The sequence below is a fragment of the Podarcis gaigeae genome (genome assembly GCF_964106915.1).
Source record: "Podarcis gaigeae genome assembly, chromosome: 11".
Taxonomy (NCBI): Eukaryota; Metazoa; Chordata; class Lepidosauria; order Squamata; family Lacertidae; genus Podarcis; species Podarcis gaigeae.
In genome coordinates, this window is record NC_139687.1 from 55,781,963 (window position 1) to 55,807,429 (window position 25,467).

General features: G+C 44.5%; 1 long non-coding RNA gene across 1 annotated transcript; it reads right to left on the minus strand.

The window, feature by feature from the left end:
• Positions 1–231: 231 nt before the first annotated feature.
• On the minus strand, positions 232–25,443 carry LOC310827235. The gene is made up of 3 exons (XR_014556242.1): positions 25,394–25,443; positions 23,998–24,105; positions 232–394 (listed from the first exon to the last, which is right to left on the minus strand). It is a non-coding gene; the product is annotated as an uncharacterized lncRNA (long non-coding RNA).
• Positions 25,444–25,467: the final 24 nt, after the last annotated feature.

The window sequence follows — 25,467 nt, forward strand, 5'->3', positions numbered from 1 at the left end:
AAACAGCCGCTGTTCCCTGCCCCGCGGAGCTTACAACCTAAATGGGCGCGCTTGAACATCCCAGCGATGTTCAAATGAACGCAGCGAAATCCACGGCTCCTTAAAATGTTTAACTTGCACAGGATCGCGTCCTAAATGTCGACGGTGGCGGAGACAATGGAAAAGAGAAGATTTTGGCGGGCGGGCGGGCGGGCGCGTCTGTCTGTCTGTTTATCTATGCCTGTTCTGGTGTTGTTCGCTGAGTGACAGTTACCAACTTCAGCAGCGAGTGAGACCTTTTCAATGGGAATCCAAACCCTGAGCAAATAACTAACGCGAGATCCAAGTCCAGGTCCGATTTTCTCTATCAGGCAGGGTTCCCACAGCCACCCCTCCTTCTCCGAGCCAAGTTGTCCTGAAATAAACAAAAGATTGAAAGTGCGGGGAGAGGGAGAGAGAATCGTCAGAAAACTCTCTTTGGTGAATTCCAAAGCATCATTAACATCCCGCTTTAAGTGAATGTTAACAGTAAATAAAGAATTCTCTTGATTGTAATAGTTGGAACAAAGCGACCATAAAGCAGTAGGTGGTCATCAGGCAAGATAGATGCTGCCTTATTATCGCCGTGCGGTTGAGAGAGGGGGTTTTGCCAAAGAGTTTTAAACGGGATTGCGCGGCGCAGGCGGGAAGAGGTTCGGGGTTAATCGACTACTCAAAACGAATCCCTTCTCGATCCTACGCCACGTTTACTCAGAAAGGAACTCCACCGTGTCCAATAGGACTTCCTTGTCAGAAAGCGTGTTGAGGTCTTAAGCCTCAGCCGATCGAAAAGGGAAAAAAATTACACCATTCATCCCAAGAATTGCAAACAGATGGCATTTAAATCGGTTTCGGAGGTTTTAAATTCCCAGATCGTGAATCAAGATTGGAACCTTATCTCTTCTCCTTTGAGGGCCTCGGAAAACCAACGTTCTTCGGGGAAAAGGACGTTTGGCAGGAAAGCCTATTAAAGTGACATGCTTTACTCCCCAGTAAATGTGTGCAGAGCCGGGGAGCAATGACCCGTTTTTTACTTCGAAGCTTCTTCTTCCCTTTACACACTGACAGAGCAATCCTATGCATTACTACTTGGGAGTAAGACCTATTACGCTTACTGCGGCTTACTTCCAGGTAAGTGTTTATAGGACTGCAGCCTCGGTGGGGAATAACTCTCATTGGTATCTGAAGAAGTGTGCATGCACACGAAAGCTCATACCAAGAACTAACTTAGTTGGTCTTTAAGGTGCTACTGGAAGGGAAAAAAAATTGTTCTCATTAGTGGAAATTCACTTGATCAAACGCGTTCAGAACTGAAGGGTTCACTGCGCCCAAAATGCGTTTCGTTTGAGGTGGCGATAAGGCCGGATCCGAGGAACGTCGATACTCAGGAGGAGGTTCCGCTGGCCTCAGTGGGACCCCCAATCTCAAGTGTCCGCAGGAGCATTGGATGGGGCTAAACCTCTAATCAGAGACACCTTGAACTTGGGAAAGAAGTCTCCTAGGATTCCATGGGGTTGCTTCCGCGCAGACACGCACTTTGTTGAGCCCCACTGAATCCGGCGCGATTTCCCTCCCAAGAAACTTGATTAGGGGCAGTGGCGTAGTGTGGGTTGTCAGCACCCGGGGCAAGGCAAGTAATTTGCACCCCCTAACCCGTGGATTTGCGCCCCCTAACCCTAACCCCCAGATGTTGCGCCCGGTGCGGCTGCACCCCCTGCACCCCCCACGCTACGCCACTGATTAGGGGTTAGGCTGCCCCTTCGCCAAAAAGTCCGTGCCTCCCTTGAAAGACTGTCACCTTATATAAGCTTCTGGGACCCATCCTAGGAGTCAGGAGGGAGAGGTCCTCTTCAGAAACAAAATCACGCAACTGGGAACGCTCCAGAGTCGGTTCCTGCTGCCGCACAATGGGTTAAACCTGTTCCTCTTCCTTTTTTTTCCTTTTTTTTCCTTTAGCAGATCGTTCCTCAGCATCTCCTCTCCTCCCCCTCCCCCCGTTGATTCTTTCTCTCTCCACCTTCCTCATATGCCTACAGACTGAACTGTCTCTCAACAGAAAGAAAACCACCCACAGCATTAGAGAACCAGGGCAGGAGAGCCGCGGTGGCTTTTCTTACAAAGGCAGATATTTCCCCCCTGCTTTCTTGAAGGCTACTGGAAAGCAAAGGATATCTCCCTTCGGAGAGAGCTGCCCGCGAGTCCCAGCTGCGTCGTCGGGGCTCCCATTATTTCCTCGGTGTCGATTCCGAAGTGCCTAGTCTTGCAGAAAAAGGCTGGGCCCTTCAGTAAAGGATGCCTTAGGTCATTGGAAGTGGGGGGTGGGGTGGCAGAAGATAGTGGGAGGATCTCCAAACACCCACCCATCTCACCAAAGCGCCAAGTCAATTCCAGCTCGCAACGTTACCGGCTGCTCCGAATCTCCGTCGCCCTTCGCTCTCCCTCGCGTGAAACACAACAAAAGCGCCTTGGAATCGCATCTGTTCTTTGCAGAAATAAGAGCCGCTCGCATCTAAATGTGGTTCTTTTTTTTAAAAAAAAAAAAAAAAAGGAGAGAAACGGGGCTGGCGACTGAGGTTCTTTTCCCAGTGGTTTTTTTTTCTGCTCTAAGGCGCCTTCCTTTCCCTTATATTTCCTCTTTTCTCTCTTTCTCTCTTTCTCTTTTCCATGGATGCTTCGGCGCTCGCCTGCCCGTTTTTGTGTCGCTTTGCCTGGAAGGTTATTCAGGAGACGAGACGGGGGGATGGCGGCGGGGTGGGGTGGGGGGACGGGAGACGAGGACACCCTGAAGTGATGCGATCTAATTGAACGTCGAGCTTTTCCAGATGGGACCTTCTCGTTTTCAAAAGAGTCGCTCTCTCCCTTTCAAATTCAAATCATCATCGGAATTATACGGATGCCTCTGTGTGTGTGTGTGAGAGAGAGAGAGAGAGAATTTCACTCGCATTTATTTTTTTTAAGGTTGAAAGCATGCAAACGATCCTCTTTTTTAAAAAAAAATACCCAAAGTTATTTTTGTAAAAAGAAAAAATGGTCATGATCAGAACAAAGTCTAAGCTCTTTAGTTACAGAGTAATCCTTTACGTGTCTACTCGGAAGCAAGTCTTACTTCCAAGTATTTACAAGGTTTACTCCCAAGTATGAGGCTGTTAGGATAGCAAATGCTGTTAAGCAATTGCCCTAACTCATCCACTGAAATCAATGGGCTTTTAAAAAGTACTTTAGCATTGAACCGAGTGAGCATTATCCTTTTAAAAAAATGCTTTTCAAAGACCTGTGTTTTGGACAAGCTCCTAACTAAACCAATGAGCTTGCTTGTAGGCCCAATCTGCAAGGCATTTGTGAACATACTACATGTACATGCAACTATTGACACATAAATCCCTCCTTTTCATTTGTTTGGGTGGTACCTCTATTTTTTAAGGCTGGAATAAACGTTCGAATTAAAATCGGTGGATCACGGTTACAATGGATGTGGGCTGTAGTAAACTGATCCTCAAAGCCCTCTTCAGTTATGAATGTCATTTAGTTGCCTTTGGGCAAGTCATCATCATCATTTTTAATTTGTATTTTCTATCTTACAATACCCAAGGCGGTTTACAAACTGAAGAAACAAAAAATGTACATCTTATAACAATCTAATGCAATACAAAAATGTGATAATAAAACATAACTTTAAAATAGGCAGCCTACATCAAAATAGTAACATTCAATTAGAATAGTATAAAATAATAATAACATATAAAAGTTAAACAGAAATCCACTCAACAGTTAGTCCACACAGCCCTGAACCTAACCCACTTCACAAGGTTGTTGTGAGGCTAAAACACCTCTAAGACTTTGGGGGGGAGGTAAAAGGATAAGGTGTCGAGGCGATTTACAACTGATTCACCACCAAAGCTAAGGCGGCAATGCTAGGCCCATGTACTTGAGAGTAATCCCTATTGACTCAGGTTGGGGCTTGCTCCCAGATAATACAGATAGGACTGGGCTCCAAGCAGAAATACTTTAACTGGGGCTTAATCAGGTCGTAGTTCATCCTCATTTGATTTGTATCAGGAGCCTCTTCATGTTTCTTCATGAGCACTGGAGTATCCTGTTGCAATTCTATGCCCTCAGAAGCAATCTCAACTTCTCTGGTCACAGATTTGTGCCAAATTGATAAGAGTCCACCTTCAACCAAATACCATAGGATCAGATGCCATATAACCATTGGGGTCATCTAGTCCAACTCTCAGTGCTCAGTGCAAGGTCTAAGATGCAGGATGCGGCTACAGCAGAGGTTGCCAAGCTGGTGCCCACCAGATGTTCTTGGATTACAATTCCCATCATCCCATACCATTGGCCTTGCTGGCTGGGACTGATGGGAGCTGTGATCCAACTGCATCTGTAGGGTGCTGTCTTGAGCTACATCATCCCAGACAGGTCATCCAGCCTCCTTAAATACCTGCAGTGAAGGAAATCCCACCATCTTCCAAGGCAGACTGCCCAACTGCTCTTGCCATGGGGATGGTCCTCCTCGAGCAGGCATGGGGAACCTTCCGCCCTCCACATGCAGCTGGACCACAGCTCCCATCAGCCCTAGCAAGCATGACCAGTGGCCAGGGATGATGGGACTTGTAGTTCACAACGTCTGGAAGGCCAAAGGTTCTCCACATCTGTCCTACTGCTTAGCTGATATTTGCTTCTCTGCTGTTTCCATTGATTTGCCAGTGGTAGCTGTAGAAGATGGATTGAGGGTTCAGTCTGTAGATTAAAATAGAAAGGTGTTTTAACTTGAGAATTAGCTGTTTTAACTTGTATTTTTAGTTTACCTTTGTATATTATATACAATATGATATATATACAATATATTGATACTGGTATCAACAAGGATGACCCACATGACCTTAAGGTGCTGCTGTGCGATGCCAGGTCAACAATTCACAAGATCACTGACTTGACTGTGGATGGAGGAATTGACCTGGTATTTTGTACCTTTAAGTTTTCTTATCTTCATTATATTTGCTGCCTGCACTGAAGGCTGAATGTGAGAGTGACACTCCATCTGCCTCCCCCAAGGAAAAAAACTGCTGTGTAGGACAAAATGCTAGTGATTTAAATGTTCTGTGCAAAGAGCTTGATCAGAGATAGCTCATTCGCTCCTGTAAGGCCCTGCCTGCAGTCTCAGGCCACATTAAAAAGTCATGGTGTCCGCCGAAGTATTCCGGGAGCTGTAGTTTGTCAAGGGTGCTTAGAGTTCTTAGGAGACCATATTCCCTTCACAGAGCTACAGTTCTCATTGTGGTTGTATATACCGTATTTTTTGCTCTATAAGACTCACTTTTTCCCTCCTAAAAAGTAAGGGGAAATGTGTGTGCATCTTATGGAGCGAATGCAGGCTGCGCAGCTATCCCAGAAGCCAGAACAGCAAGAGGGGTCACTGCTTTCACTGCGCAGCGATCCCTCTTGCTGTTCTGGCTTCTGAGATTCAGAATATTTTTTTTCTTGTTTTCCTCCTCCAAAAACTAGGTGCATCTTGTGGTCTGGTGCATCTTATAGAGTGAAAAATACAGTATATTAAAAAACCACTCTTCCCAGGGAACTCTGAGATTTGTAGCTCTGATGACCTTGGCCAGGCACTGTTGTTCAGTCTAACCTACCTCACAGGGCTTTAGTGATGATAAAATAGGGGGGCATGAATATGAACTTGTGCTCCTTGGGGGGCGGGGGGAGGTGGGATATAAATGTAATAATAAATAAGAGGGCAAATGTGGGCATCGACTTTGCAGGCAGTATGTTTCAGGTCACACATATACCTTCATCCATCTTCTGTAATTTAGAACAAAAACATAAAACGAGGTGTTCGATGGAGGCTTCCTTGTAACATGGTTTAAAACTTGGTAGGGATGTCATTCTAGATGAATTACTGCAGTAAAACAAAGGGATTTTGTGCACACAGCAGAGATGACATTCTGTCAAGTTACTGCCAGCTCCCCAAAGGTTGCATTTCAGCATCAATAAGAGCTTTAGGAAAACCTTTGGTGTGATCAGTGGCGTAGCGTGGGGGTGCAGGGGGGGCCGGCAGCACTGGGCGCAACATCTGGGGGGGGCGTGCTGGGGGGGCGTGCTAAAATCCACGGGTTAGGGGGCACAAATTACTTGCCTTGCCCCGGGTACTGACAACCCATGCTACGCCACTGGGTGGGATTAGTGGTGAGTTAAACGAGAGAGAGAGAGAGAGAGAGAGAGAGAGAGAGAGAGAGAGAGAGAGAGAGAGAGAGTCCCATAGAAATAGAAATAAGATTTCTATAGAAAGATTTGGAACTGGCTGTTTCTGATTATTTAAAATGCATCTTTCCATTTGGAGTGTTTTTGCGATCCTTGATTATCTGTGGCATATTGGTCTTGAAAACATAGCACCAGGTTGACATGAGAATATCTATCACTTGGTCCTCCATCACAATTGCTTAATATTTGGTGATTAGCCCTTAAATCGGGGTTTGGAACTCATAGCCCCCCCCCCCCAGATATTGTTGGATTCCAATTTCCACCTTTTGGGTGGATTTTTAAAAAGTAGAAGAGGATATAGTAAACTTAATTTTTCTCCCCAGTCTCAACTGAGTGAGGTTTAGATCTTATTCTGAGTTAAAATATCCCTTTGCAGAATAAAAAGAAACTTGAGACTATGCTGCTTAGCCTTAAATACACTTATCACAATTTCCCTCCTATAAAAATAACCAGGCAACAGACTGTATTACTACATATATTAGAAAATAAGTTTACTTACGTTTAAGTCTTGCCAGGATTCAGCATAGTACAGTGAAGAATATAAGGCAGGCAGTGACACTTATTAGTTACTCCCTACATATTAAAATGTGCTAAGATAATGTTTGTTCTCCAACAGAGCAAACAACACACCCATCTCCATCAGCAGGCTAATGAAAAATGATCTGAAGCAAGGAGCAAATGCTAAGGATTAAATCCTTCATTTAAGTTTCCCGCTAAATAAGTTCAAGGAAAATGACATCACAGAGGTTTTCTGTCTAGGAATTCAGCTCAATGTGAGTCTTGACTCCTTCATACACTTGTACAGTAAACAAAAATTATCATTTTGGCTGCAGATTTTCCCACATCAACCCCAGCCAGGCTGGCTAAGGGTCAGGGTTGATGTGGATCATTGTCACACAGTATCTGCAGGGCCACAAATTACCATCCATACCTGTATGAAATGTATTAATGGACTCATTGAAAAGGCCCTTTGTTGTAGGTGACATGAAGCACTATGGAAGTTTCATCTGTGATGTTAAATCTGTGGTTTCCTGTCCATGGAAGGATGCATGAGCTAGGCCTTCATGGCTGGTGAGAGCTCAGTGTGTGAATAAGCACTATTGAATAGCACTGGATTTGAGACAATGTGAGGTGATATCCAAGCTCCACCTGCAATGTCGTTCCTGTGATAACCCATTTATGTTTGCACAGCTTCAGTTAAAGTTAAAGGATTATCAAGCGGTTATCATATACATCCCAGGGATGCAGGTGGTGCTGTGGTCTAAACCACTGAGCCTCTTGGGCTTGCCGATCAGAAGGTCAGCGGTTCAAATCTCCGCAACAGGGTGAGCTCCCGTTGCTCGGTCCCTGCTCCTGCCAACCTAGCAGTTTGAAAGCATGTCAAAGTGCAAGTAGATAAATAGGTACCGCTCTGGCAGGAAGGTAAATGGCTGCTGTGGTTCACCAGAAGCGGCTTAGTCATGCTGGCCACATGACCCAGAAGCAGTCTGTGGACAAACGCCGGCTCCCTCGGCCAGTAAGCGAGATGAGCGCTGCAACCCCAGGGTCGTCCGCGACTGGACCCAATGGTCAGGGGTCCCTTTACCTTTTTATTATATACATCTCTGAACCAGCCATAGGGAACTTTTCATACACTTGGTCAAAGACTGTGTTTGTGTCATTGATGGAGGAGATAATACTTAACAGCCCCATGACCGGCATGTGTGACTGCACCCAAGTCCATAAACAGAATACATCAATACTTTTTTATCTGGACGTAGTCCACACTCCTGCACAACACAGAATACTTATGTCTAATCTGTGCAAAACACTCCCTCTGTTTCTGAGAGAAGAAGAAATGTACAGATTTGGCCTAACCACATATATTCCCACGTGTGGAATAAGGTTTGCTGTCAACAAGGAGAAAACTATTCCAGCCATTGTTTTTGGTTTTCAGACCAGGAAGCCTTTGGTTATTCATTCATTCATTCATTCATTCATTCATTCATACCCCACTCATCTGGCTGGGTTTTCCCAGCCACTCTGGGTGGCTCACAACAGAATATCAAAAACACAATAAAACATCAAACATTAAAAACTTCCCTAAACAGGGCTGTCTTCAGATGTCTTCTAAAAGTCAGATATTTGCTTGAGGCAAAGGAGAATATGGGAGAAGTATTCCATTAGATGTCAGAATCCAATTGGATTGACCATTGAATCTTACATGAACACTGACAATGGAACATCCTAGCTATGGGGACTGGGGGCGGAGACTAGGGGCTGCTGCTACCCTTGGTGTCTGCAGCCTGAGGCAGCCGACTCACTTTTCCCAAAAGTAGGGCCAGCCCTGTTAAAGAGATCATGAGAGTTCTGAAACCATTTGATTGCATCCTGGACTTGCCATAAATGTTTGGGTTCCACCTCTAATTGCACCCTAAGAACTTCTCAGGGCATTGTCCCTAAGCTTCCTGTTTTCTCACCACCTACTGAGGTTTTTCAGCTACATGTTTGCTTGAACGTGTCCTTGATGTCCCATTTCCAAATGTCTGAATTGCCTCTGTTGAAAAGTGTTGCGTTTTGAGCGGCTGCTTGGACACAGGAAAGCTCTATCCAGGTTAGTTCATACATGCAAGTTATCACTTGATGTTGCAGCGAACAAGTGGTGAACATGCATGTACGAACCAAATCAGATGTGGAAAACTGAACCCCTTTCTCCATTATCTGTGGAAGAAATTCTCTTGGTGGTCCCTGTGTTAAATGAGGTGTGTAGCGTGGGGATCCATAGCAGAGCCTTTTTGGTGGTGGCTCCATGTCTGTGGAAGAAGCTTCCGACTGAAGTGCATCTTGTCCCAACCTCTTTTTGATCCCAGGCAAAAGCTCATATTTTTTGCCAGGTTTTTAGGGGCTGGTGGGTTGTGTCATTTTTATGATGCTGCTATGCAATATATGAGAATGATTTTAATCTTTTCATTTATTGCAGATTTTGTTTTACATTTCTTATTGTTAATAAAATGCCTAGTGACCATTTCAGTGAAGGGAGTCTTTAAAAACTAAAATTAACTAGAAAGAACAAAGATTCTTCATTGATGGATGCCTTTTCCTTTGGGTTTGTTACCCACCAAATATTGAAATGGAGGTTTGTGGCCAAAATCCAAGACTGGATCAGCCTCACAACTTGCTAAAATGCATGGTGGTGTCTGCAGTATGACCCATACGTTAGTTGAACCCATACGTTAACTACTAAATTAGCTCTGATCTTAAACAACTTCATGTGGGAATGTTCAGGGTGGCAGGAGAGGATATATTGTTTATTAATATTCTTCCTAACTTGCAGTAACAAGTTCCTTTACTTAGCAGAGTTTACATTCCCCTTCTCACGCACTGCAGAAAACTTGTTGCAAACTCGTGTGAGTTTCTTAAGACAATATGCAATTCAATCTGCCTTGTCCAGATTGAAATGTGTTCTAATATTTTCCCTGAATCCCTCCTAAAAGAATAAAGACACCAGTGTCTTATTCATAAGTAACAAAAAGTAGTTTTATTCATGATCAGGAAGAGCACAGTGTGATCCCTGAAGGCAGGCTTTAGGCTTAAAGTTTCAAACATATACAAACAGGTAACAAGATGAAAGATTTTTTATATAGTAGATGATAGATGATAGATAGATAGATATGGATAGATGATAGATATAGATAGATAGATAGATAGATAGATAGATAGATAGATAGATAGATAGATAGATAGACAGATAGATAGATGATAGAGATAGATAGATAGATAGATAGATAGATAGATAGATAGATAGATAGATAGAGATAGATAGATAGATAGATAGATAGATAGATAGATAGATAGATAGATAGATAGATAGATGATAGATAGATAGATGATAGATAGATAGATAGATAGATAGATAGATAGATAGATAGATGATAGATAGATAGATGATAGATAGATAGATAGATAGATAGATGATAGATAGATGATAGAGATGATGATAGATAGATAGATAGATAGATAGATGATAGATAGATAGATAGATAGATAGATAGATAGATAGATAGATGATAGATAGATAGATGATAGATAGATAGATAGATAGATAGATAGATAGATAGATAGATAGATGATAGATAGATGATAGATAGATGATAGAGATGATGATAGATAGATGATAGATAGATGATAGATAGATAGATAGATAGATAGATAGATAGATGATAGATAGATAGATAGATAGATAGATAGATAGATAGATAGATGATAGATAGATGATAGAGATGATGATGATAGATAGATATAGATAGATAGATGATAGATAGATAGATAGATAGATAGAGAGATAGATAGATAGAGATAGATAGATAGATAGATAGATAGATAGATAGATAGATGATAGATAGATAGATAGATAGATAGATAGATAGATAGATAGATAGATAGATGATAGATAGATGATAGATAGATAGAGATAGATGATAGATGATAGATAGATAGATGATAGATAGATAGATAGATAGATAGATGATAGAGATGATGATAGATAGAGATAGATAGATAGATGATAGATAGATGATAGATAGATAAATAGATGATAGATAGATAGATAGATAGATAGATAGATAGATAGATAGATAGATAGATAAATGATAGATAGATAGATGATGATAGATGATAGATGATGATAGATAGATATAGATAGATAGATAGATAGATAGATAGATAGATAGATAGATAGATAGATATAGATGATAGAGATAGATGATAGATAGAGATGATAGATAGATAGATAGATAGATAGATAGATAGATAGATAGATAGAGATAATCCAAAAAGAACTCCCTTGAGAATCAATTCTTTTTGTCTTAAGACAGTCTTTAAAAGGATCTTAAAAAAAATACTTATTTTTTATAATTCCAGTAGCACCTCAAAGACCAACGAAGTACTGTATAAGCTTTCTAGGTATGAGCTTTCATGTGTATACACACATCTTCACATATCTCAACCTCCTAGGCCACACGCATGGGAGAAATGCAGAAAGTAAATGGACTGTGTCACCTTTTTTAGCAAAGTAGAAACACTTATACATTTTGCCGCTTACTAAAGCAGTTATACATTTTTACCTCGTTTTGTGGTCTTCTCCCCCACCACCAGTTGCAGAGAACAAACCACACATTTTTAGTAAAGTAAACACAACAACAACAAAAAGGTTTGCTTACAAAGCAGTATGCAGAAAAATGCCACGAAGTTACAGTAAAATAAAAGTTGGTCGTCTCAAAAAGGGGTGAGTGTATCTGGAGCCCCCATCTGCGTAGCGTGGGAACACGGTGGAAAGAGAGACTCCTCAGAGGCAGAAGGAATTTTTATGAGGTTATTTCATTTGTTGCAGAATCCCCTCCAAGAGGAAGTGGCCACACACAAAGGGTCCTCTCTAGGAACTTTAATAACTCTCTGTGCACTAGCCCTGTGCTTGTCTAGCAAAAACATGCATTTGTGATTTGGCTGCAAAACCCACAAATTTAACTAATAGACCCATTAATAGCATGGGGAAATCAACCTGGGTTGCTATTTTCTATGCATTTTCCTAGAAGTGCGTCATGTTGAACTCAGTGGGACCAGCCATGTTTAAAGGTTGAGCAGTAAGATTTCTTTAATCGAATGACAAGCACTGATTTCAGTGCATTATTATGAGGTCAAGAATTCAAATCCATTTCAGCGACTGTTGGTACAGAAGCTTTTGCTGATTAGATTATTGACTGCAGAGTAGAAACGGGAAGGAGGATAGAATTTGTTAACTGAAAGGGAATTTGCACTTGGATCTCACACAGAGCCAACCAAGAAAAGTTGGAGAGGATTCCTCAGCATGGGCATAGCCAAGGGGGGACGGGGAGGGGCAGCTGTCTCCCCCCCCCAATAATTAAAAATACAAAAAATATATAGCAAATTGAGGCCTGCCCCCCCCCCCAACAAAAATCGTGGCTATGCCCATGTTCCGGCCCTTCCTATCAGTTGATGTCAAGCCAGCGTACCACACCGTGATGCAGTATGAAAGGACACTTTGTATTGTGGACCAGTAGAAGGAGATCTGGGATGCGGGTGGTGCTGTGGGTTAAACCACAGAGCCTAGGACTTTCCAATCAGAAGGTCGGCGGTTCGAATCCCCGCGATGGGGTGAGCTCCCGTTGCTCGGTCCCTGCTCCTGCCAGACTAGCAATTCAAAAGCACGTCAAAGTGCAAGTAGATAAATACGTACCGCTCCGGCGGGAAGGTAGACGGCGTTTCCGTGTGCTGCTCTGGTTCGCCAGAAGCGGCTTAGTCATGCTGGCCACATGACCCGGAAGCTGTACGCCGGCTCCCTCGGCCAGTAAAGTGAGATGAGCGCCGCAACCCCAGAGTCGGCCACGACTGGACCTAATGGTCAGGGGTCCCTTTACCTTTACCTTAGAAGGAGATCTATTGTGTGAATCAAAAACTAGGGTGGCTGAGCCCCTATGGTTCTGAATCAGAAGATGTCACAATCATAGCATTCATGAAAAAGAGGGATGGGTAATTTATAGAATCATAGAATTGTAGAGTTGGAAGGGATTCTGAGGGTCATCTAGTCCAACCCCCTGCAATGCAGGAATCTCAACTAAAGCATCCATGACAGATGGCCATCCAACCTCTGCATAGAAACCTCCAAGGAAGGACAGTCCACAACCTCCAGAGGGAGTCCTTTCCAGTGTCTAACTGCTCTTACTGTCAGAAAGTTCTTCCTGCTGTTTAATCATTCTTTAAATCTCCCTTCAGTAGAAGTATGGACTTGGCAAAGAACTCTTAACTTCTGGCTCCGCCTAAACTCAAATCCCCCCGGTTTACTATCCCTAGTACTTCAAGACTCCCATAAAAGTGCCTGGCTTAAAACCGTCTATCAGAAACTTCACTCTTGTGGCCTATCCCCACAACACCTACTCACTACGGGCCCCACTAAAGCAAACAGTCTAATTGGTCACCGTCTAAAAGATATCGAGCATCAGAACAACCTGGCCACTATAAGGAAATTCTGTCCTTGGTAGGTTCAGTTTCTACCTCTCCATTTTGATTCTCTGGCCCCATATCTGCACAAACTTATTATCCAAAAATACAGACGTGCTTTTACACTTGCAAGACTGGATGTTTTGCCATCTGCGGTACTTGAGGGTCGATTTCAAAAGATCCCGCCTGAGAAACATCTTTGCCCATGTGGAGATGGTAGCACCGAAACAGCAGCACACGTCCTCCTGTCCTGTACTCTCTACAAAGACCTGAGGAACGAGAGCATCACCCCATTCGTATTAACCATCCCAGGGCACTCAACCACTATCACAATGTCCTTTCTTCTATCAGATCAAAATGAGCAGATTAGAGCAATGTTGGCTAGGTTCATAGAAGGGGCATTCAGAATAAGGACCACTAACTGACGGCTGATTCAGAACTTTAAACTGTGCTCTTATACCAAATTCCTGCCAAGCAGGAAACACCATCAGAGCACTCCTGACATATGGTTGTCAAGCCTCTGCTTAAAGACCTCCAAAGAAGGAGACTCCACCACACTCCTTGGCAGCAAATTCCACTGTCAAACAGCTCTTACTGTCAGGAAGTTCTTCCTAATGTTTAGGTGGAATCTTCTTTCTTGTAGTTTGGAACCATTGCTCCGTGTCCGCTTCTCTGGAGCAGCAGAAAACAACCTTTCTCCCTCCTCTATGTGACATCCTTTTATATATTTGAACATGGCTATCATATCACCCCTTAACTTCCTCTTCTCCAGGCTAAACATGCCCAGCTCCCTTAGCCGTTCCTCATAAGGCATCGTTTCCAGGCCTTTGGTTGCCCTCCTCTGGACACGTTCCAGTTTGTCAGTGTCCTTCTTGAACTGTGGTGCCCAGAACTGGACACAGTACTCCAGGTGAGGTCTGACCAGAGCAGAATACAGTGGCACTATTACTTCCCTTGATCTAGATGCTATACTCCTATTGATGCAGCCCAGAATTGCATTGGCATTTTTAGCTGCCGCGTCACACTGTTGGCTCATGTCAAGTTTGTGGTCAACCAAGACTTGGTGGCACATTTGGTATTGGGTGGATTTTGATAAGTAGGAGGGGCTATATTAAACTTGATTTATCTCCCAAGTCCCATTTGAATGAGGTTTGGACATTTCCTGAGTTAAAATCCTTTTAAGTTTCCCATCACAGAATTCAAGGGAATGACATCACAGAGGTGTTCTCTTTAGGAATTCATTTCTCTGTGAATTTTAACCCCTTCTTACTCTTCTACAGTGAACGTAAATTGGCATTTTGGCTGCAGATTTTCTCCGCATTTGAGAAAGCTAAGAAACTGCTGTGGGCATCACAAAATATTCATGTCTTGGTGGCAGGAGTGGGAGAGGCAATAATCAGGCAAACACACATACTTCTACAAACAAACAAAGCAGGTAAAATGACAGGGAATACTGCCCCCATAAAATAATAATAATAATAATAATAATAATAATAATAATAATAATGGCAAGTAGACCCATCCATACAAACCACCCTCCCAAACTCTCAAGTGCTCTTACTTTTTTAAACAATAAAATTTGGTGGGATGCCAATGGAGACTATAGTTTGGTGGTCAAGAAGACAGAGATGAAGAATCTTTGGCCCTCCAGATGTTGCTGAACTACAACTCCCATCATGCAAAGCAAGCGTGGTCAATGACAAGGGATGATGGGAGTTGTAGTTCAGTATCACCTGGCGGGCCACAAGTGCCCCCGGGCGATCTAATACCGAAGAGAGAGGAGGGGATATTTGCAACTCTGTGTTCTAACGCCCTGCGTTTGTTTTTCTTGAATACTGCCAACACACTCTTACACGTGTTTGCGCAGCATTCAATACCGCCGTTTCTCAAAGCTTTTACTCCTGCGTAAGGGTGCACAGGAGTCTAGCCTACTTTGATCCTGTCAGCGCCTGCTTGGCTAAATAGCTGATTCCTTCCGTACACTGGAGCCCTGTGCGCTTTAATTAAAAGCCAATAGTTGAGATTGCCAGCCGCTTTAGCTTACGACCCTTCTGAGCTCTGCAGCAGACGAGGATGCTGAAAGCCGGGCAGGAGCCGAGTGGGAAGTACTATTTGTGATGGGCAGAAAGCAGAATGGACCCTCTCCAGCCCCGACCCCAGCCCACGCAGGTCACTGTTCATTCACACCGCAGAGGGGTGAGCAACGCAACCAACAACTTAGGCTGGAATCCTAAGTATAGCCGCTTCCTTGCGAGTAATCACCATTGAACTCAATCGGAAACTCCATCGCCATGTTTAGGGGTTGTTGCAATCCTAGCCGCTCTTAGCTGAGGAGCAAGTTCCTCTCGATACAGTGGGATGTGCTTCTGAGTAAACTGAATTGCGCAACGCGTTGAACTGAGCAGCGCGACCCTTCTCCGGAAGCAAGTACGTCCCACCCACTTCCATGGGATATTAAAAGCGCAAAAGGCTTAGCGAGTTTACTCCCTCTGAGTTCAGAAGGACTTGTTCCCGAGCAAGTGTGCTTGGAGTTGCAGTTGGTATATATGGGGTCCAAGGATAAAGACGTAAGAGTGAGAAGGAAAGCGACCCGGGCTTTTTGCAACGATGTTTACAGAGTCCTTGTTCAGGATACAGTCTTGCATAGCTCTGTAGAATCTTAATAATAGCAGGATGGACTGCCACGACCCTGGCCCCTCAAAGAAAAATTGTTTCTTGCCTCAGGCCTGCAAAGGGTCTTAATTTGGGCAGGGAGCTCCCAGAAGATCTGCTTATTGCGCATTCGTCCTGATTTGTTTGCAGAGAGGTTAGATAGAAGCTGGTCATCTATGAAGCACGCCTTCAGATTTGTTTGCAGGGAGGTTGCGCGAGGTGGCATCTCGCACTTTCCTCCACAATTCCACATCACTCCCCTTACCGCTAGAAGTCAAGTCTTTTTGCGGGGGCGGGGAGCGGCTTTTGTTGCGCACAGCCCCGGATCAACTATAATTGCAGGTTTGAGCGTTATCTGGTGCCACTAGAAAACAGACAGCTGGGATGGAGCTATTCAGATAGGAGCAAGCTTGGTGTCCAAAGACCAGTATGCCCAGTTGAAGGAAGAAGGGCATTGCTGCTCCTTAAAAGACTCCCACTTTCATCATCATCATCATCATCATCATCATCATTAGGTGATATCCATGGAGAGATGGGTTTATAGCCAGGGAGGAAATGTAGGTGAGACCTGCAGAGATACAAGGACCCACTACCTGCCTTGTTCACACGCACACCACTCCCAGAACAGGGACATTTCTTTAACATATATACACGAAACATATATACACGAAACATAACATATATACACGAAAACATCCACCCAGAGCTTTCCCTTGCATTCATTTCCATTTTTGTGTCGTGATAGGACTCAAGTAACAAGGAATTTAAGGGGGAGGACATTCTTCCCTGCTAATAGATCATGTGAGGAGGGAGGGAGGCCCGCTGCTTTAACCGATAAGCCATTTAAATCAATTAGCTGGAGGAGGAGATCCGATGACGTGCGAGAAATTCACGTCCGCCCGGCTAGAAGCATTGATTAAAGTGCCACGGAGTCCGAGGCAAACCTGGGAGCCCTGCCTTCTCGCTCCCATGCAAACGGCAGGCTCCGTGACAGAAGGGGGAAGGCGGAGTGGAGAGATGGGGTTGGAAGGGGGCTGAGACACTGTGGGGCTGGGAGACTCAAGAGGAAAATCCGTGCCTCTTGACAGATGCGCGCTAGCTCTGTATGAGGAGGGGAGTCACAAAAGGATGACACCTGGCGATCCATACCTCATGTAAGCCGGATCTGAACAGACATGGATGTCGTTCCCAGTTCTAATTGGCCTTAGGCAGGCTTCGGGTGCAGCTTTCGCTAAGTTTACTCCAGAGTAAATGCTGCTGCTGCTGCTGCTGTCCCTGCGACATACCGCCTTCTAAAAATTATATGTGCGGCACGGTTCCATCGGCCTGAATGGGTTGCCATCCTGTGCCCAGACTTTAAAAATAATAATAATAGTAGGACTTACTTCTGAATAACCGTTGGGGAGTTGAGTCTGTCAGGCATCACATTCCGTCTTTATTATATTTATCTGGATACAATCAAGGGATGAGTTTCTAGAGAATACATGCGTACGTTCTCCGGCTCACCAATAATACCGGGCGGAACGCGTATTAACAACTCCCTAGCTATTTAACGGCTTCTTTCATAGTCTCGGTCCGGGTTGTTTCATAGGGGTGAAACAATGGGGTGGAGGGAGGAGAGGGGTTATGCATTCTCAATGCTTGCCAATTGATGGTCCTAAGTCCTAGGACGATGCTGTAACCATTACACCAGCTGGCCCTTGACTTTGTGGCACATGTTAAGAATCGAATACCCACGAGGTTTCCCCTTTAGCGAAGATGTAGGTGGGGGTTTAACGTTAGAAAGGGAAACGGGAGACACCTTTAATTGCCGAGAATATACAATACAAATCCCATTCATATCACTGGGACTCAATTTGACTGGTCGAGGCTGCAAGATTCCACTATTTCTACAATGTATTGTTGGGGAGGTCGTCACAGCGTCATTCGGAATAAAAAATAACACTTTGTACCAAATTCGGATGGAAATAAACATTTATTTAGTTTTCGACTACATTAGTTCAATACTTTAGCATTCTGGTTCCCCCACCCTTCCCGCTTCCTGGGTCCGCTTATGAAGCCGTTTTTATTCTAAGCCCTTGAAGGGTGCAGTCTTACTCGGAGGTGAACCCCACTCAGTTAAATGGGGTTTATTCCCAGGCAATGGATTATAGGATTGGAGCATAATTTGCAACAAGTTGCCCTGAATCTTCTGGTAGGTGGGTGATAAAACCAAAACCCTAACCAAGAACACCCAAAAGATAGGAGCTTTAGAAAAGAATAATTTTGGGGCTATAAGTACTGCAGCCCTATACAGGTCTATGCTCAGAACTAAGTCTTCTTGATTTCAATGAGACTTATTCACAGGTAAACATGATGTGTACAGGATTGCAGTTTTTCTCAGGATTAACTTCTCTTACAACTGCATGGGACTTCCTTCAGAGTAAACCTGCATGCACTGGAATGGGCTACCTTGGAAGACAGTGGACACTCCTTCACTAGAAGTTTTAAAACAGAGCTAGGATGATCATCTGCCAGGGATTTTTTAGTTGTCCTCCTGCTTTGCATGGGTTGGGCTTGTTGTCGTTTAGTCGTGTCCGACTCTTCGTGACCCCCTGGACCAGAGCACGCCAGGCACTCCTGTCTTCCACTGCCTCCTGCAGTTTGGTCAAACTCATGCAGGTAGCTTTGAGAACACTGTCTAACCATCTAGGCCTCTGTCGTTCCCTTCTCCTTGTGCCCTCCATCTTTCCCAACATCAGGATCTTTTCCAGGGAGTCTTCTCTTCTCATGAGGTGGCCAAAATTTTGGAGCCTCAGCTTCAGTGAGCACTCAGGGCTGATTTCCTTCAGAATGGATAGGTTTGATCATCTTGCAGTCCATGGGACTCTCAGGAGTCTCCTCCAACACCATAATTCAAAAGCATCAATTCTTTGGCAATCAGCCTTCTTTATGGTCCACCTCTCACTTCCATACATCACTACTGGGAAAACCATAGCTTTAACTATACAGGTTGGGCTAGATGGCCACATTTGACCCTTTCAGAACTATGATTCTATGCCTTTTTAACACTGAGTTTGTTGGACTGAGGCCTTTTCTGCTGAAAAGTTGGGGAACTATATTCTTGTTATGAGTCCAGAATAGACTGTTTGCCATTCTGCTTTTTAACAGAATGTTTCCATTTAACTCCACTTTTTAAAATATAGAGAGGTTATCTGTCTCCATACCAAGCCTACAAGTTCATCTGCATCTGTTGCTGGGGCTCAGGGTTCCCTGAACATAAAACATGCAGCTTAAGCTGAAGGACCTTTGAATCTAAGTCAATTGGCATTTTCTTCTTCCATGTTTACATGGAAGAAAAGGCTCCCTCCAGACAGAGGGACACATCCACCAAACATGTGTGCCCTTTACTTATACAGTATACCACCCTTGTCATAAACCCTAGGGTGGTTTACATCAAATAATATTCTTTTAATTAAAAAATCCATAAAATAACACAAACTTTAAATTCACCAACAAGTCACTAAATTGCATTTACAGTGGTACCTCAGGTTACAGTCACTTCAGGTTACAGACGCTTCAGGTTACCCGCAGCCTTTCTCAACTTGTGGGTCCCGAGGTGTTGTTGAACTACAACTTCCATCACCCCTAGCTAGCAAGGCCAGAGCTCAGAGATGATGGGAGTTGTAGTCCAACAACATCTGGGGGCCTACAGGTTGAGAACCACTGGTACAGACTCCGCTAACCCAGAAATAGTACCTTCGTGTTAAGAACTTTGCTTCAGGATGAGAACAGAAATTGCACGGCGGTGGCAGTGGGAGGCCCCATTAGCTGAAGTGGTACCTCAGCTTAAGAACAGTTTCAGGTTAAGAACAGACCTCTGGAACGAATTAAGTTCTTAACCCGAGGTACCACTGTACTAACAACAACAGGATCTAATCCACTGATCCAATCACGTCTGTTCTCTAACAACGGCCTGAGGGGGAAAGTGCTCTTCACCAGCCACCTAAAACTGCAAAGAAACGGTTCCAGATACACCTCAGTAGGGAGGGAGCTCCACATGCAGGGGGCCAACACCAAAAAGGCCCATCCTCAACATCCCATGCCATGTATCTCATCCTGCATGGAAACTATGAGGAGACAGCCTTGTCTCCTAATCCTAAAGATGGACAGCCCAGCTCCTCTTGTGACCAGAGCTCAGCTGTGTTGGATGGATCTGCCAATAGGACACTTTTGATGCTTGTGGAGAAGATAGGAGTATAGCATCTAGATCAAGGGAAGTAATAGTGCCACTATATTCTGCTCTGGTCAGACCTCACCTGGAGTACTGCGTCCAGTTCTGGGCACCACAGTTCAAGAAGGACACTGACAAACTGGAACGTGTCCAGAGGAGGGCAACCAAAATGGTCAAAGGCCTGGAAACGATGCCTTATGAGGAACGGCTAAGGGAGCTGGGCATGTTTAGCCTGGAGAAGAGGAGGTTAAGGGGTGATATGATAGCCATGTTCAAATATATAAAAGGATGCCACATAGAGGAGGGAGAAAGGTTGTTTTCTGCTGCTCCAGAGAAGCGGACATGGAGCAATGGTTCCAAACTACAAGAAAGAAGATTCCACCTAAACATTAGGAAGAACTTCCTGACAGTAAGAGCTGTTCGACAGTGGAATTTACTGCCACGGAGTGTGGTGGAGTCTCCTTCTTTGGAGGTCTTTAAGCAGAGGCTTGACAACCATATGTCAGGAGTGCTCTGATGGTGTTTCCTGCTTGGCAGGGGGTTGGACTCGATGGCCCTTGTGGTCTCTTCCAACTCTATGATTCTATGATTCTATGGAATTCCACCAGACACAAACGATATTAAAGGTGAGGCATAGCTCAGGGGTAGAGCACCTGTCCTGCATGCATGAAATCACCCGTTCAATCCCTGGCATCTCCAGGTGAAGCTGGCAGAGATATATCCCTGCCTGAAACTCTGAAGATCCCCTACCAGTCAATGCAGAAAATGCGCTGCTAGATGGAACAAGGGTCTAACTTAGAATCACAGAGAGGGACCATGAGGGTCTTCTAGTCCAACGCTCTGCAATATAAGGACCCCTCCAGACTTGGGTGCCATTGCCCGTACGGTGGTACCTCAGGTTAAGTACTTAATTCGTTCTGGAGGTCCGTTCTTAACCTGAAACTGTTGTTAACCTGAAGCACCACTTTAGCTAATGGAGCCTCCTGCTGCTGTCGTGCCGCCGGAGTGTGGTTTCTGTTCTTATCCTGAATCAAAGTTCTTAACCTGAAGCACTATTTCTGGGTGAATTTATTCTGTGATGGTCCCCCTGTGCTGTCTGTGGGGTGGGGGGGCTATAGGGCAGGGATCTGCAAACTTTTTCAGCAGGGGGCCGATCCACTCTCTCTCAGACCTTGTGGGGGGGCAGACTATATAGGGGGGATGAACAAATTCCTATGCCCCACAAATAACCCAGAGATGCATTTTAAATAAAAGTATACATTCTACACATGTGAAAACACGCTGATTTAGAAGGCGATTGGGCCGGATCCAGCCCCCAGGCCTTAGTTTACCTACCCATGCTATAGGGCAGGGGTGGCCAACTCCCAAGAGACTGTGATCTACTCACAGAATTAAAAACTGGCAGTGATCTATCCCCCTTTTTAGGGGTTCAGGTCAAAGTTGTTGAGCTTCACTGAGGCAGGAGGAAAACCCCATTTTGGGGGGGGTGAAGAGCTAAAATTTTGAGCCTTTGGGGCGGAGCCAAAGTTGTTGAGCTTCTTTGGGGGGAGCCAGTGATCTACCAGTGATCTACCAGTAGATCACGATCTACCTGTTGGACGTACCTGCTGTAGGGTAACGAAAGCAGGACAAAAATAAACCGGAAGTTATGAGATTTCCACAGGAAGTTACTGGATATGCACTTATTGGAAACGAAGGAGTGTGACCTTTTCAGGTACAAAGTGTAGTGAAAGTGGGATGTGTGTAACCACCCCAATAGCACAAACCATCGTGAACAATAAAAGGATGTCTGGATGGGCCTTTAATGAATGCTTTTTAAAAAATCACTATGCATGATTTTTTCAGAAGCCCCACTTATGTTCAGAATTGCAGCCTTACGCCAGTGCGAATACCATTTAATGGAGCTTACGCTGGAGTAAATAGGTGCCTAGGATATGTTATGGTGGTGGGCACCACGGAGAAAGCAAACTTTCTGAGTGTCGCAGGCTGTGTGTGGTGTAAGCAAGCCAGATCCACAAGCTGGTTAAGCCATTTGACATGCAGGTCATTTACATGCACTGAACCTGGTCCAGTGATCAGGTTGGTGTCAATTTGAGGCCTTCAGATGAAATAAAAGCTGTGTGGTTTCAATAGACTTTCATACCTTGAAACTTAAGCGTTATCATTTAATAATCAGCAATATATTGCAAAGGGACGCGGGTGGCGCTGTGGGTTAAACTACAGAGCCTAGGACTTTCCGATCAGAAGGTTGGCGGTTCATATCCCTGAGACGGGGTGAGCTCCCGTTGCTCGGTCCCTGCTAGAGCCAACCTAGCAGTTTGAAAGCACGTCAAAGTGCAAGTAGATAAATAGGTACCACTCCGGCGGGAAGGTAAACGGTGTTTCCGTGCGTTGCTCTTGTTCGCCAGAAGCGGCTTAGTCATGCTGGCCACATGACCCAGAAGCTGTACGCCGGCTCCCTCGGCCAGTAAAGCGAGATGAGTGCCGCAACCCCAGAGCCGGTCACTACTGGACCTAATGGTCAGGGGTCCCTTTACCTTTAATATATTGGAAGCCAGTGCTCTGGATTTCAGTGGAATCTACTTCGAAGGAAGACAGTTGCCATAATTGGTGGAACATTTGTCACCCTTTCCTGAGGACTGACTTCAGAAAGCCTACATGAGGAGGATGGCACTGTTGTGACTCAGGATCCAACCCCAGGGATGTAAAACCATTGGCATCCTTGCGAGGAAAGATTACTCCCAAGAAAAAGCATATGGGATTGCAGTTTCAATCAAAAGTGTGTGTGTGTGTGTGTGTGTGTGTGTTTTCTGAGCAAGAATCACAAATGGATGCAGAACCTCTTTGAAGAGAGGATATGCCTAATTTTAATGGCAACATTGTTTCCCCTCCCTCTTCCGAATTCCTTATCCCTTCCAAAGCCTGGCTTATTTTCATGTTGGAAAATATTATAATTATTCACACACCTCGGCATTTTACAATTTGCCTGCAGATAAAGACCACCGCCCGGCTTTCATAAACAATGCATCTTGATCACTTTGTACTAGCCAGGCTTTTTCAAACGTTGGGCCCAATCCACTTGGAAATTCTCCGAATGAGGAAGGAGCTTGGCACCCGCGGACTGCAAAGGTGCCCGATCCATAAGAGTGGAAGGTAGCACCTCACCTGCTGCTGCCGGCCCGATCCTCTCTGCCCGTGCTTACACGGAAGCAAATCCGGCTGCGTTCAATAGAGCCGAGTCCCAAATCAACGCGCGGGAATGAATGCCGCTTTCGACCGTTCAGTGATTGAGATTTAGATTAGGAGGGGCGTGCGAGCAATACTGATTGCCTTCATTTGGGGAGGGCCGAGGGCGGACGAGACGACCAATCCGAATAAGAGCCAATCCGAATCACGTTTACCCCCCTCCCCCCACCCAAAAAGAAAAAGAATAAATCCTCTTGGATTTTGCCACAGAGCTGGGCTGGAATTTAAATCCTTAAAGCTCCATTCCTAAAACACACTTACTCGCAAGTAAGCCCCATTGGATTCAGTTTGGCTTTCGAGTAAGCATGGATGGGGTTGACGTTCCCTTGGTGCTCTGTTTCTCGAAGGAGGAGGCTGCCTTGATCCTCTGACTGCCTCCTACACAAAAGTAAGCCCTTTGGAACGATAGAATCATAGAATTGTAGAATTGGGAGAGACCCGAGGGTCATCTAATCCAGCCCTCTGCAATGCAATATTCTCAACAAGCGGTCTCTCATCCAATTTTAAACCATACCGGACCCTGCTTAGCTTTGCAAATGTGCTAGCAGTTTCATTGCTGGATGAGCGTCTGTAGAACTGCTATGTAATAATTCTTCATGCCAATTTACCACTATGTCTTCCCACGTGGATTCGGAAGGAAGATCCGTCGGATTTACTTCGGAGTCAGAATCACACCATTAATAACTGCACCCTCAATTATTCTGCAGGCTCAGTTACTGTGGCGGAGGGGAGCTTATTTCTTATAGGGATTAATACTGTATTTACTTTGGCCATTTCCATTTCCTTCTTACAACTTGCCCCATTAAATGATTAGGCCATGGATTGTGAATTAAGTCAATTTTCTTCTCATAAGAAAATTGGGGGCCCTTATTTTTTGGGAGGGAGGGGTGGGTCTTAGATGCTCTGCTTGAGAGCGTTTGCCAGCATGGTATTGTAAATAGATCCACGGTGCTAAATGTTTAGGTATGGTGAATATTAGGATATAGTTAGAACTTGTATGTTATAACCGGGAGATGTTATAAGGCAGTCTCAATGTGTCTTGGAAAGAAGTTAGCCAAGGGGTTTGAGGTGTTCAATTAGTGTTTATGTGTAAAGACTGTGTCAGACTTTGAGAATTCAGCTGCTGAATTACAACTTATCACCAAACTTAAAACCATGGAGAAACCTGGCCTGAACAAAGACCTTGGATTCTTATCTCATTATACATGACAAAGCCATTTTTCACCTTTTCACCCCTTGCTTCCTCCTGTAAGACCTATTGCAGTCGTTAAGAGTCGTCAACAGGCTCATCACAGCCATCTGCCAATCACCCATTCCCACCACCCTTCTGAGTAATACCCCTCCCCACCTTCTCACTATATAGAAGGGTCTGGAAACTTCTGTTTCAGTGTATCTGAAGAAGTGTGCATGCACATGAAAGCTCATACCAAGAACTGACTTAGTTGGTCTTTAAGGTGCTACTGGAAGGAATTTTTTTGTTTAGACTTTGAGAATGTAATCGAGATCCACGTGTTTTGGAATGTGTGTACCTACTTCTGAGCACCAGCAATTAATTAGCATTTGAAGAGTTAATTAACCTATGTGTGTACCAGTCTTTAATCCTAGTCAATCAACAAGTGCTGATGAAGTCAGGGGAACTCCTTTGTTAGGTGGCACCTGATTAGCTATTAGTACATCAAAGCACCAAAAGAACTGACCCTTAGTATGCAACCGAATAGAGGAGGCTTAGTTTTGAGGAACAACAGAATGAGGAGAGATTAAACCTTGGACTGGAGTGTTGCACTGCTGTGGAGAGCAAACCCCTCTTGACATGACCTTGCTGTAACATCTGACCCCTTCCATGCAGACTGAAGGTGTAAATAAGTGAATAAACCATGTATCTTAAAGCTAGGACAACCTCCGCCATGCCTTCAGTTCTCCAAAGGAGCACCAACCCTGGGTGAGAGCTTGGAAACGCCATGGGCTCTCGCCACTGACTTTATAACAGTATTAAAGATGACTCACTGCTTCTCGTGTTAGGATTTCTTCATGATCCCTGCTTGAAAGGACCTCGCTACTCGCCTCCGTTTCAACCCTCC